The sequence below is a fragment of the Pinus tabuliformis genome, chromosome 6, assembly GCF_031772625.1.
Source record: "Pinus tabuliformis cultivar Carrire ecotype Pingquan chromosome 6, CPIR1, whole genome shotgun sequence".
Classification (NCBI taxonomy): domain Eukaryota; kingdom Viridiplantae; phylum Streptophyta; class Pinopsida; order Pinales; family Pinaceae; genus Pinus; species Pinus tabuliformis.
The window spans coordinates 508280366-508289640 of NC_142292.1; the positions used below are offsets into that span (position 1 = coordinate 508280366).

General features: G+C 33.6%; 1 long non-coding RNA gene across 1 annotated transcript; it reads right to left on the reverse strand.

Annotated features, from left to right (window-relative positions):
- Positions 1-1106: 1106 nt before the first annotated feature.
- Positions 1107-1942, reverse strand: LOC149259535 (uncharacterized). The gene is made up of 2 exons (XR_016247387.1): positions 1554-1942; positions 1107-1407 (listed from the first exon to the last, which is right to left on the reverse strand). It is a non-coding gene; the product is annotated as an uncharacterized LOC149259535 (long non-coding RNA).
- Between the last annotated feature and the right edge of the window lie 7333 nt (positions 1943-9275).

The window sequence follows — 9275 nt, forward strand, 5'->3', positions numbered from 1 at the left end:
ATGTGTTCATGACAACCTGAAAACCATTGGCATGTGCATTCATGACGAAATCAAAATACTCCCAAAGCTCCCCTTCAATTCCAGGATACTATACCAAAAATCCACAGACATCCTTGCAATTATTGTAATAAAAATCCTTCAAAACAACCTTTAGGACCTTCATATCAAGGGAGCCTACTTGAATCAACATGGATTTTTCTACAACAATCCTTTCATCGAGAAGATAAGCATTGAACATGGGCAACTTGGTGAGATCCACAATCATCGTTTGGAAACTCAAGAGTGGATCCAACTTCTCTTGGGAAATATCTACCTGACCAATTGTTTGTCTAGCTCTTTGAAGTTTTCCTCCGAGTTGCATTGACTTGACTGGTAAAACCAACATTATGAAGATTGATCCATTTTGTATACACAATTCTCCCTGCCAATCATGATAACATAATAGCAATTTTCTGAATACCCAAAGAATTAAATAAGCAATTATATAAATTATGTGGTCATTTAACTATTTACCTATATAATTTTCCATCAATCATCTTACTCCGGGCATAGCCAAATGATGCAATGGTAAATTTTCATAAACAAGTAAGAAACCATTGAAGTAGAAGGTTTCTCTTGGTAAACTAGCTTTGTCCAATGGCTCTTTTACAATGGATTTCAAGCCAGGTGCTAATTTTCTTTTCTAGAATGAATCTATACAACTTGGCTAAAATGTGGTTAATCATGATAGTCCTATAGTTAGAGGGAATGTTTTTATCGCCACTTTTAAATATAGGCATGATAAGGCTTGGTGTCCGCAACTTAGGGAAACCCTGTTTAACTGCCAAGTTGAAGAGATTATACAAGTGCAGAATAAGAATGGACCTTCCAATTTTGAAAATTCAGCTGGATAACTTTCAATATTCCTAACTTTCTCATCAATATACAAATATAAATTTAATTTACATCAAATAAATAATAAAACAAATTTTTATATCTGCATAAATAAAACTAATAATCCAATACATTCAAATCACATAGAATGAATTAAACAGAGCACAGGGCAACATTCAAAGTTCCTGCAAACACATAAAATGAATTAAACAGAGCACAACTCAACATTCAAAGTTCCTGCAAACATTAGATATATTTATAACAATTTGATATATATAATGCCAAACTGACAGACAAGTGAATGATTGTACGTTTTGATTAATCTATGTACTCTATTCAACTTCTTCCCCTGTTCTGCTGCAGCGTGACGCGCTCACTAATTACAACAGTAACAGTAATTCCATCCGTGCATAATGTGTTACTCATGATGAGGATATGTGAAGCTCCTGCAGCCTTTTTCAGTTAAAACATCCTGCCTTTCATAACAGCTTCCTCATACTGTCTTCCTATAGGGATTATTTTCATCATAAGTTCCTGCATTAAACACCAGTTTGGATAATTATTTAAGGCACCTATGGAAAACGTTGTGTAACAAGGCCTAACAAGGGTTGTCAATCTTAAAAAAAGAGATCTCTTTCAATAATAAAAAAATAGAGTAAATACAAATGCCACTTCCATACCATTACCCAATAAATAAAATTGCTCCAAATAGAGTATCATTTCAGTTCTGAACATTCAGGGAGAAGGAACTCACAAGTGAACTGCACTTCTCTGCACCTGTATCCACATGATATATAGAAATATCTTCCAGTTGCTGCTGATGCTGAATGAAATGGCCGAATGCTAAAAGGTAGGGACATATTATGTAGTAACTGTTAACAGATTGTGAACATTCAGGCAGAAGGAACCCAATGACTGATAGCGAGACTATTAGTGTACTGTACTCTCTCTGCTCCTTCATCCACAAGATATATATACAAGTATTTTCCACTTGCTGCAGCTGCTTGAAATGGCCGAATTGTAAAGGCTAGGGAAATATTAACAGATTTTGAGATGTGAATAAGAGGATCATGATGAGAGGCGAAGGCCTTTTCCATTACGGAAATGGTTTTCTGCAGCAATCATAGATGCTACAACTCCATCCTCATCTTTTTTATCCCTTCTCTCCTCATCCTCATCAGAATCTGAATCTGAGGATGAGGAGAAGCAGAACCAGCAAAACATATTGAAAACAGGGCTTCTCTTTATCTCGCTCCACCTTTTTCCCTTATCACCATGATTATCAAGTGTACTATGAACTAATTTGGAAGCTGGGCTTTCAGGAGCATGAGAGCTAGAATTGCAGTCCATGTGTAGTAATACTGCGCAAAACCTCAACCACTTACAGTAAAATTATGAGTAGTAACAGAGGACACAAATATTAGAAGGGCGACGTCAGAGCAAAATGTTATGAGTCCGGACTCCTGATTGCTGTTATCAGTCCTCTTCTCTTAATATATATAGATAGATATTGTGAAAACAGAAAATTAATGAACTTGGGCAGCACGCTCTTAGATTCCAAAAGGGCAGGTCACATGGGAATTTAGAAATATGGCGACCTAGGTGTGTAGCTTGGCGTGCAAGCAAAGTAATAAAGTTATAAACACACATGCTAGCATGGATGGTATCTTTGACTTGTCGCACAACCTAAAATTATCGGCCTTGTCTACCGATGTTACAATTTTGCCCACATGGCCATTTCGTGTTCGTTTTTGTTTCTCAAAATTTTTGACCAAAATTAGAAATTTCCATTATTTTCCACATAAAAGACTAAGCTTGGTAAGTGTTATTTTACTAATAATCTCTTCTTAAATGTAGCTGCATAAATGTTATTCTATTACACTCATAATTAATTTTTAAAGCCGAAAGGGCTGAATAAGGATGCGTGCCCATCGTCCATCTCTGTGACAATTGTTGTCATTTCAAATCCATTATGGGGAGGTTGGAGAAGTCATTTGTACACAAGCCAATTAGGGAAACAACAATCTGAGTGTATATACCGTCTTGGCACTCTAGTCTAGTATATGAAGCTTTGCAAGAGCTTTGGCCACTTCCACTTTACACCCATATGGAATTGATGGGGACGGTAAGTGACTCTAGTTATATGAATTCTCTCTTCATCTTTAATCTTTGTTTTTGTGGTTGCTAGCAACAATTTGCTACTCATTTAGATTATGCTTTAATTCTGTGTGTTCTTCTTTATTTATTCTTGGTTGCTTACTCTACTCTATATGGTTTAAGCTTTTTGTAAGGAAATATATCACATTGCATGATGGATCTTTTTGCTTTCGTCATTGAGGTAGAGCTAGTTTTTATTGTGAGAATAAAGGTGTCTTCACTTGCAGAGTGTATCTAGATAACTCTTTCATGCAAATGTATGGATAGGCCAAGGAATTGATCCATGCTTTTTGGGAAGAAGTGATCTCTCACATTCGAAAAGAAATTGAGATAATGGAGAATGAAATTCAAGGGGAGTGTATCACTATTTTCAATTGGGACATCAACGTCAAATTGGTAAACTAGATCCCTAATATAGGGAGTACCAAGGCATGGCGAACCAAATATTGGAAAACTATGGCCCTGTACTAATACATCAAAACACCGGTGGAGAAGTTGTCAAGCGATGTGAAGATTTAATTATTGAAGAATTTAATTTTTTTGTTTTTTTTGTTTTTATGTTTATAATGCATGTTGGGCAAAACAATAAAATATATTAGTATATTCATCTTAACTTTGGATTTGTCATAAATGGAGAGGGATCAAATCCCGTCAAACATTTCAAGCTTTTTACAATATTTTTTTTTTTTCAACTTAATCTCTTTCAATGCAATATATATATATATATGAAGAGAAGTTCTTTATGGAACCTCTGCTACTATTTTACCCCAACCTAGAAATTTATAAGGCTTTGTAAGACAATTGATTTTTACTTGCTTTGTCGCAAGCTTGTATCATGTTGATAACTAGAGATAACATAAAGAGAAAAAAAGGCCACCTTTGAGGATGATTGATGCGACGACTAAATTGACAATAGTTGTCACTTTATGTGCTAATGGTTTTTATTATATTTGTTCTCAATGTGCCTTCCTTTATTACTTTATTAAAGGTCCTAGGAATGCAAAAGAGGAAGACACACAGAGTTAACCCAACCTAGGAATACATAAGATAACATAGCCAATAAATTCTATAACCCTTCTTTAAAGCTACTCTAGTACCAACATCCTCATTCCTATTCCTTATCAAATCCTTGTCTAAGTTGGCCCATCCAAAAGCTCACATAAGAGCAACATATCCCTATCCTTGTCTTGGTTGGGTTGGTCCTTATTTAGTAAAGTCATGTGCAAAGCAGTGAATGTGTGTGTGTGTGTGTGCATGTGTAAGTAGCATCCCTCAAACTAAGATGTAAAATACACGTCATGAGGGAATGAGATATTTTTACATTCAACCAATTTTTGTAGATAGATAGATAGATAAATAAAGTTGACATACAATCATTTTATTTAAAATCAATATTGAAATCTTTTAATTATGGTAGATATTGATTTTTTTTTTTTTGTGAGTAATACATTTTTTAAATCTTTTGTTCTAATCTTATGTTAACCATGGAAAAAATTACACATCTCTCTCATACATGATTGTAAAATGTGTCTTTCAACTCATTCCTGAAGTAGTGTCGAATATATTAGTGGAATCTCGTAGGAGGACCCATTGTGCAGGCTGTGGAATGAGTTGTTGGGATCTAGGACCTCAACAGAGATTGATCTCACGCCTTGGTGGAAATTCGGGACTGGTGACATTGTGTGGCTAAGAAAAGACAGATAGCCGAACGTGACACACCTGGGGCAAGGTCTATCAACACTTTGTGCTCATGCCTAGGTTGTGAGTAGTGGGCTAGCCTCATGGTGCTTGCAATGGAGAGTTTAGTAGACCTTATGTGCATGCATTCACTAGTGGGCTATGTTTGTGGCGCTTGGGCTGGAAATTTTTTCATTAATTAATATTATAAAACAGTTTTATTAAATAAAAAAATGCTCTCTCTCTACAAATTTAAAAAATGTTCCAGTGATGTTGTAGGCAATTTGGAAGTCATATGATGGTAATAGTGATGTGGTTTAGGTGGTTCAAGTGTTTGACTTGCATCTAAGTGCTTACCATCGAGAGAAATTAGAGGACTTGAAGAAATTGTTAGTCCAAATATGAAGCACATAGATAAACAATAATGAGCTAAGCAAACACACGTGAGGTCTGATGTCGGGGGTTCTTGATTCTCGCCTTTGTGCATAATTGAGAAATGTGTTGTATGAAATCTTTTTTCATTAGTGGTAAATCATTAAATGCTTGTCCATTAGTGCCCATCATCATAATGGACAAGCATTCCATGAAATTCATTGCTATAAGTTAGTTATTACACACATATTCAATACACATGCTTAATGGTGTTTTTAAATGAGATTAATGGAAAGGCATATACACAATAATAGATACAACTTATTTCTACTCTAGTTGATCATGTCGAAGTAGGTATAGACATGATATTCTATTATCACTAAAGTTAGTAAAATTTGAAAACACAAAAAAAGAAGAAGATATTTTTGGAAATTTGAAAATAAAGTTTTAATAATTTTTCAAATAATATTTTATAAATATTTTTTTTCTAGTAAGAAAATCTTGATATTATATTGAGGAAATATAAAAACAAAATGTTCAGATAGTTCTGAATGATTGTTGAAAAAACGCCTTAAGTAGCGTTTGACAGCTTCTCAAAACCATGTTGAGCAGATAATCATCATGAAACAACATGAACCTGTTTTACAGCATTTTCAGAACAAAAAACAAAACCCATAGAACCCATTCAGCTAATCGGGAGATAATGAGCAGACACAGATGATAGGACAAAATCGGCGGATAGAGAGGAGTGCTCGAAAATTTTCAGGTTCCGCCACCTCCAAAGAGACCAGATGGTGATGGGCAGAATGGGCTGAAGAGATTTTTGGCGCCCCCACCAGACAAATGCTGCATCCACAGAGATGAAATTAAGATGATCAAAAGAGAAAAATTGTGCAAGGTCATACCAGATTTGTTGGGAAACAGAGCATTTGAAGAAGAGATGGAAGTTTGTCTCCTCATCCATATTGCAGAGAGCACATCCGCTGGGGCCGTGCCACGACCGCCGCCTCAAGGAGTCCCAAGTTAAATTCTTGTTGAAGAGCACCAACCAGGAGAACAAGATAATTTTCAAAATAATCTTCTCAAATCTTCTATTCTTTCTATATATCTTTGCACTTTTAATATAAAGCTGATATGTAATATTTCATATAGATGTGTGTGTAAAAAAATATATTTATAACAAATATAATTAGATATAAAGAGAGAATATTTTGGATATATATTTTCTACATCCAAATATAATTGGGGCATATATTAACATTTTAATATGTAGAATGAATATATATATATATATATATATATATATAAAATTTAGTGTGTTACTAAAAAATCAATATCTATGTTAACTTCTAATCTACCAAGAGCCATGAAGAATAAAATATTTTAACATGCAAACCTTTCTTTATGTTTTGCATTAAAAAAAAAGGGTTTTTATTTTGAACGATTTGATCCCTCTTTGCGCTCTCAACCCTTGTAGAGCCAAAATTAGAGTGGATCTATGACACTATATATATATATATATATATATATATATATATAGTTCTACTACACTGGTTTATAAATACATAAATTTATATAATTTAAGCGTATATGGTATAAATAAAAATTAACACACATTATATATTCAAAATTAATAAATTACTACAAAACTCAAAAATTAAAATATTTTTGTAATTTACTTATGTTTCTTTTATATATTTTATTTTATATTTTATTGAAATATTGCACTTTTATTATAAGTATTTATAAATATATAAATTTAAATCATTCAAGTGTGTATGATATAATTAAAAAATTAACACACACATATAGATATAAAGATTAAAAAATTATGATTATTAATGTCCACTAAAACTAATATGGTCTATCAGACCTTAAGAAAATAACATATTAATTGAGATTATTTAATATTTTATTCCTATGATCGAAAAGAATGGAGTGAAGTATTACTAGATCACCATAGTTTTGCTAACTTAACAAGTCAAGAAGGTTGGTGGCATGGCAAAGATTTTGAAAATTAGAACAAATGTGAGTAAGAACTAGGCAATCCAAAAGAAAGTGCTTCTCATCTTCAACCCTCTTAGTATCACAAGCGTGATAAACTCTTTCATCCCAGGGTGTTTTGGGAATTGACTAATTCTTAGTTTCACTACGAAGCTCACAATAATTAGTTCTTATCTTGGCAATGTTCATTTTCTTGTTAGCATTGGTCAAGTCAGAAAGATAATTATGGCCAACAAGATTGGGGTTGATCACCTCTTTATAGTACCTTAGGTTCCTTTTTCCCTTTAACTCCTTATCATCCCACAATTTATCATTAAATTTGGAAACAATAATATTTTTAATGTTATCCTTATTCTCCAAGATGATTTCCTCCTTTACCCCCCAATGGTCTAGCCAAGACTAGGCATCCTTATGCCAACCTCACTTGAGCTGGAGGTGGGAGCTTTGGCTAGAGTTAAAAGTAATATTGGGGGACCTCATTCCTTCCATGCTGCATAACTTCTTATTATACATGAGATACCTAATAATAGCCATGATTTAATCTAGGAAAGGATAGCTTCAATCAAGAATATAAGGTAGGGAGTATTTCCTTTAATCTTGAGGTTGTAGGTTGTAAATTGCTTTTGTATTAGCTCAATCGTCCTTCACAATTCTCTAGATATACTACAACCTCGAACCTCAAATCCATGTAAAATAACAGGGTGACAAGAGTCTCAAAGAGATTTTTTTTTTTTTTTTTTCATTTCATACCCAAATATCTGTCAACTTACAATTTTTTTAAGCCCATAATAAGCTTTCTAGCCCCCAATTATCCTTTTCTCAATGCTATAATTCCATTTGATCTGATTATGAATGTCAATTCCTAGATATTTATATGAAGAAACTTTCTCCAAGTAGTTATTATCATAAATGAAATTATCATAGTTGATATTTTTGGATTTAATTATCATGACTTTAGTCTTGTTGGTATTAATGGTCACACCCATATTGGAGGATTCTAAGCTACTTGTCGAGATCATCATGGATCCTGGCTAGAAGAATGATATATTTAACATAAAGGTGAAGAGTAATGACCATACCAATGAGTTTGAGGCCATCACATCTTGCAACTTCCAAACACTCTTCTAGCTTGACAACGTAAATTCCAAAAATAGTAGGGGGTAGGGGGCACCTTTACTTAACTCTAATATTACATTTAATTTCTTCTGAACAACCCTCGGTGTTCCTAATATTTGCAATAACATTCTCGTATAACCTAGTCACAACAACCCTCAACTTGAGAGGAACCATTATCTCTTCTAGCCTCTTCCATAACTTATCTTGAGGAACAATGTCGAAATCTTATTTCAATACATCAAAATAAAAGAAGAGATCAATTTTATTATTGTAACATTCCTCTGCAATGATCCTATGAGTGACAAGATGGTCTATAGTTGAGATATGACTCCTAAATCTAGCTTTCCCTTTAGCTCTTTTACCATGGCTTTCAAGCCAAAAGTTAATCTTCTTTTCCAAGATGAGACCATATAGTTTGGCTAAAATGTGGATAATGATAATGGTCCTGTAGTTAGAGGGAATGCTTTTATCCTCACTTTTAAAGATATGCATGATAGGGATTTGCATCCAAGGCTTAGGGAAGCCTTGTTTCACTACCAAATTGAGGATTTTGTGTATATAAAGGATGAGGATTGTCCTTCCCATTTTGAAAATTTCAACTTGGTAGCCCTTAATATCCCTAACTTTCCCATTAGCAAGTCACTTAATCTCGAACTCCACATCTTCCAAAGAAAATATATCCTTCTCTATAAGAGTGTTCAAGATGGTGCTCGTGGTGTCAGGGGAATCATAAAGGTTTAATATAGATTTCCCAGTTCTTTAAGGGGATCAAATTATTTTCTTTCATTTCATGAACAAGAATTTTCCTCCAAAACTTTCTAGGATCAACTTTAGAAAGGTACATAAGATGTTGTTACCTCCTATTTATATAGAATATTTTATTCCTTTTGATAAGAGCTTTGTACATATTTATTTTTTCAAGATTTACAGTTTTGTTATGAGCATCTCTAATAACCTTCCTAGAAATTTTACAATCATTATCGTACCAAGGGTTGGAAATTCATGTATTCTTTGTGTAAGACACCTTGATATAGAACTTGTTAATGGTAGTAGATAGGATTGCAGTAAAACCATGG